The sequence below is a fragment of the Argiope bruennichi genome, chromosome 9, assembly GCF_947563725.1.
Source record: "Argiope bruennichi chromosome 9, qqArgBrue1.1, whole genome shotgun sequence".
Lineage (NCBI taxonomy): Eukaryota > Metazoa > Arthropoda > Arachnida > Araneae > Araneidae > Argiope > Argiope bruennichi.
Genome location: NC_079159.1, coordinates 62,379,269 through 62,385,453, shown reverse-complemented (window position 1 = coordinate 62,385,453; position 6,185 = coordinate 62,379,269).

The following is a 6,185-nucleotide window of genomic DNA, read 5'->3' as shown; positions in this document are numbered from 1 at the left end:
AAGAACCTATATAAATCTCTCTTCCATACTGAAAGGCTGACTGTGCAGGGAAGCTGCAATACAGTTCCATAACATTAAATGTCTAATGACGTTTAATCAAACTTTAAGAAAACAATGATCTTACAATGACTGAAACTACATTACCTTTTTACTGATTCATTCCTTTTTACAATTCACAAGATACCAATATCTTCAGCAATATATATTCTTCATACAAAAGTGAACTACTGAGTCATTTCATCAAAAAAAAAATTAGAAACGATTAACACATTATTTTACAAGGAATTCATCCAAATAAATTTATGTTTTATTTTGTTTGTTTGTTTTTAATTATCCCTTCGTAAAATTTTTCCTTTTCGAAATTTAGCAGCTCGGAATTCAAAAAAAAGTATTGACTAAATAATCAAATATATAAACTAATAAATTAATTAGCAAGAAAGTGTAAGAAAACTTGATGCTACTGAGATTCTTTTTAAAAATAAACACTCATACTCTCTCTTTAATCAAAATTACCACTCTTGGGGTAAACATAAAGTTCTCAAGCGCAAATGAATAAAGATAAGGTCATTGATCTTCTCAGAACAAATGTAAATGTAGATGTTTTACAAAAAAAAAAACTTGTGGGTAATATAAAATAATGCATTTATTTCAAAGTAAATTCTATTAATTATTAATTAAGATTTGTTACCTTTATTAGTTTTAACACGAATTGAAAGAATTAAAAACTTTCTTGTCTTAAAATTTTGAAAATCCGCTTAAGATGTCATTAAACTCGGGGAAAAAAACAATTCTTCGACAAAAAATTTCAAAACAGTTTGAGAAAAATAATTTTGAGGGAATTAAAGAAGATTTTATTCCATCCATATGCATTTTATTTTCTCGAGTTCGTTCACTTTTAAAACAACTTTGGATGAATAGAATATTGTTTCATCTAATAATTCAGAGATAGTGATATGCATAATCTCATACATTGATGAAAATTATTTTATAAAAAGTATATTCCTGCAAAATTAACGAGAAGTACTTTGTTTTAAAAAAATAAACATTTTTATTTTGAAATTTGAAATTTTCTAAAATCTCTTCTAGGAAATTTATGTTAATAAAGAACGTATAAAAATATTTTTTTATCCTTGTCCTGGGTATAGTCCACTACTTTTTTTAAAAAATTTTCTGAATCTAAATTTGCGAAATGTTTTTTTGCATTGTTTTCCATTTATTCCTAAGCTTTAACTCCAGTTTTATAAGTTTTTAATAAGTCCAGTTTCATATAAACTTATATAAGTTTTGTTCTTTGTTGTGTCATTATTTTTCGTCTAACGTTTTTTCTTTTTCTTTATCTTAATTAGTTCAGCTCGAATTTTATAACTAAACTCATTTGATTGTTCTAATTGCTTACACCTAGCTCACCATTTTATGGACATTTATTCCGTTCTAATCCGATACGGTTAATGGATATCATATTTCCTACTCAGGTAAAAATCTGTCACTCTACAAAAACCTCTCATTCACTCTGCCAGATGTTGAAATGCTAGTTCTACAAGTTGTTATACAACATGTTATTCCTACCACAAATTTATTCTTTTATATTCCAAAAGAAACAGCTATCTTGGACCAATCATTATGAGAACATCCGTTTTCTGAATCATTTTCCGATCTCTCTCTTGGCGATTCTAGATTCTAAGAGAAAAAAGTGGAAACGCCCCTCTTATCAGATCTTGGTGAACCAGCACATATGGTGCCAAATTTCCGATGAAAAGCCGTCGAACAAACCACTCGAATTTTTCCATCGACTTTCACATCCTGTGGAGGACCAAAGAAGATGAAGGAAATGACTTATTGATCTGCTGAGCAAGAAAGAAGAAACATCAAAAATCGCTTTAAGGCTACTAGTTTGGAATCAGAATTTCTACTTGCTGCTGCTGTAGTTGCCAAACCTTAAGTGTAGTTCTTCTAATGACAGCAGTTGCCTTTTATTGTTTTTTAATTGCTTAGATTCGTCGAAAATGTGTTAAAAGGTTGTAATATGTGTATGGGGGGGGCATCAATAAGACAAAAACACTGCAGATTAAGCAGTAAATATTTAAGATCAAAATATATTAATGATCTAAAAAAAAGGAAAATATGTTTATTTTCAAAGATATAATAAATTGAAATAATGAGAAAAGTTACACGGTGTATTGATTTATTGATTCGATTTAGGTTTCAAATACTATTTCTAGGTATTAAAAGCTTTTACAGATTTGAAAAATTAATATCATTTCCTATTGAGTGTCAGCTCGCATTTATTACTAAATATATTATTAGTTATTTATAACTAAAAAATAACATTTGTTTATAACCTCCTAAAAACAATTTTTCCTGTGGGTTCATAAATTTTTTTAAATAATGGTACAAAATTTAATTGAATGTTTCAAACGGCAAAATTGGGCACATGAATGGAAATACTTAAAATATGTATAATGTATTTATGGCAACTGCAAACATAAAACATTATTTCTGAAGTATGGAAAGAAAATTCAGTAAAAGTACTGAATTTTTAACTAATAAAAAATTAAGTATTTAATTTCACAAAACTTTTTCTAAAACATATCTTGCTAGCTGCGCCATAAATTGAATATTTAGGGAGCAATAAATTGCGATCAATTAAATATTTTATGCAATTTTAATCGATTGTTCAGCAAAATATTTTAATGCTTCAAATTTTGAGTCATATAATTCATACATTAAAGAAGCCTTAAGCCATTCTTTTCATTGTACACTCATGCCAATAAATTAAGAATAATGCAAGTTCAGGAAAAGAAAGAATCAGAAGCAAAGCAAATGTGACTTATTCGTAAAGCCTATTTATTAAGCAAAAGGTAAAGAGCAAAAAAGATGCTATATGTTTGATATCATTAATAAAAATTGCGATTTTTTCTCCTTGGAGCAAATTACAAAAAAAAACTTATTTACAAAAACTAATATTACATGGTTGGTATGAAGGTAAAATATGTCTCCCACACGATGCAATACAGTCCGTACAAAGCCTAGGATCTGATCTTGGGAAATGTTACACCACTCATCAAGCAATGCTCGCCGAAGTTCCGGTACACATGTAAGAAGTGGTTGAAGGGCTGCAACTCTTCGGCCAAGCATGTCCCATACATGCTGTACTGGATTCAAGTCCGGTGAGAATGTTGGCCAGTCCATACTGGTGATATCCTCAGATCGAAGGCATTCGGTTGCGATGTTTGCACGGTGAGGAATGGCGTTGTCATCCATGAACACTAATTCTGCGCCCATGGCTCCCCGAAACAAACGTACATGTTTTTCCAGAATGACGTCCCGATAGATTTGGCCTGTCATGATTCCAATTTGAACATGCAGATCAGTTCTGGAACCCAGAATAATTCCACCCCAAACGAGCAATCCTGCACCACCGTAACAGTATCATTCAATGATGTTCTCTTGATGGTAACGGGTACCTGGCGCTCTCCATGTGAAAGTCCGGCGAGAATCAGACTGCAAGCTAAACCTTGACTCGTAGGAAAACATCACACAAGCACACTGTTGCTGTGTCCACAATGCATGCTCTCTACTCCAGGCTAACCTCAGATGATAGTGAGTTGCACTAAGTGGAGCACATCTGACAGATTTACGAGCATAAAGATCAATCTGCCCTAAGTGTCTGTACACAGTCTGCCTTGAAACTGTCGTACCAGTGGCTGAAGAGAACTGGCGAGACAGGTTTGATTCTGTGCTCCGTCTGTTTCTTTTGGCAGTAACTGCTAAATACCGGTCCTCATTCGGCGTTGTAACTCGGGGGCGACCTGTGCTGTAACGTCTACTCACATTACCATCATCTTGGAATCGTTGCCAAAACCTGGAGATGACACTCTGGACGGTTCCAAGTTCTTCAGATACTTCCAGCTGGGTACGCCCACATTCCAGACGGCTGATAATTCTACCAAGTAAAAAAATCATCCAAATGCGTCCTTTGTGTCATAACTATATGGGATAAATTATAATAATATGGGATTAAATTAAATATGGATCAATTAAACACGGGCTTCCAAATAAATACAAGGCTTCCTTCATTATACTACAAAGCATAAATCACTCACGTATGGGGTACTGAAATAAATTGTGAAACTTCATGGAGTTAATGACCTTGCTTTAAATCTATAATGCTTATGCTACTTGGAGAGTGATAAACCTTTATATGGTAGTATGCCAGGTAGTTTCATGCAAACCATTTCCACAAGTTTTCTTTGTTTGCTCTGTGTAGCCCATTGTCTGAATATTTAACTACCATACCGTTTTTCTGCTTTCAGCCACATGTAATTAAAATTTTTCTTTCGATCTTTTTAAAAAATCATCTATATTTATACCAAACAAAATAGAAACCACATAAGCTATAGAGACAGAGATGCAGTGTGGTACTAAAGAATTGTAGACTGAATTTTACATTTTCTACGATTTCCCATCATGTAAGAAATCAGCAATGGCCATAGAAATCCTAGTAATACTTTTCTTTAGATTTTCCCATTCTTCATGTAAAAACCTTTCTTATTCCATTCATTTATGTAACGTCATTCTTCGATAAAGTTATGTGCATAATATTTTATCCATTTTGTCATGCAAAAATTTATGTGTCTAGGCATGAATTCATATTTTTCAGTCTTTCTAAAAGCTAAATTAGTATTTATTACCCAATTTCCAGTTGGAATAAACATTCTAAATTTTTCTTTAGTTTTTTGAAAAGTTTTAAAACCATGGAATTGTGGATTAAAAGGTACATCTTTTTTTTTCTTGCGAAGGTATTTTTTTATACGAAATATGCAAAGAAAAATTATTGTAATAGCTAAAAAATTCGAACTCGAGATTTTGACATATTTTCCAGCTCCATATGTCCGAAAAAATGCATTTTTGTAATGTAATATATCATTCTATCTGCAATCTGGAAGATAAAATTTGGTATTCGGACTATACATCAAATTTGCATATTTCGATCAAATTTTGAATGAAATCCGTTTAGAGAAAATCTCCCTCTTCGCATATAAGTTAACACTATAATAGCAAAACAAAGAAAGCTTGATAAATACAGATATAAAAATTACACAGATTTAACATCAATAGAATATATTCCTATCAAATTTTGTACCAAATTCTTCAAAAGTTTGACCATGTGTCGATTTGTAATTTCAGAAGTTTATAAATACGATAATTCAAACATACAATTAATTAAATATATGAAAAATGACATATGCTTTTGTAACTGCAAATATAATTCTCTGTCAGTTTTTGGTTTTAATTGGTCAGAAAAAAGTATCCCAAAATACACACACTGTTTTCTGATGCTTGTGTAATAATCGCATTTCGGAAATTAATCGCCAAAAATTGCCAAAGATAGCACACTAACAAGCTCCTTCGTAATTATCGCTCGCCATTGGCATGCGGTTAATAATAACATTTATTACACTGAGTTTACAAGAAAGTTTCATGTTGCTTCTCCCGCAGGTTTTGTATTAGAATTGAGAGCCATTCTCCCTTAAAAAGTAGAATTTTCTTTTTATTTTCCTTTGCAACGAATAGCTTTACATACATCATTTTAGAAATAGTAATCCATTTCGTAGGGCTTTTATCAAAACCTTTTTTAAGAGAAAACATTAAAAAAAATTCTCCATGGAAAAGAGAAAAAAAGGGGGAAAAGTTCTTTCCACAAAGAAAGCGTTAAACATTATCCTTTACCTTTGCATAAACTACATTCCAAACTGTCTAATGGAAGTCAAATCAGTTTTTTTATAAACTTTTTCTTTTACATATTCCGATCAGTCATATTTGCAATGCACTCTGGGATCTGCCATCTGCCAGTCGATTTGGAATATTGCCCACAATGAACCGGATGAACTATAGCATTTAAAGAAAAGAATTTATCCAATCGGAAGTTTGTACATTTGCCAAATTTAAGCATTACCTTCGTTTAAAGTGTTCACCTATTTTTTTTATGTTTTGTTTTTAGTGTTCTAACATTTTTTCTTCTTCAAATAAAAAACTACATACATCTAAATGATTTCCAATAATTTTGCTTAATTTATGTATTTTTTTTCCATCTCTCTAATCATTATAGAGAGATCTTTGTGTTTGAATTCATAAAAAAATTCTACATAACCGATAATGGTAATTTTTTTGTAAAATATTGTAAA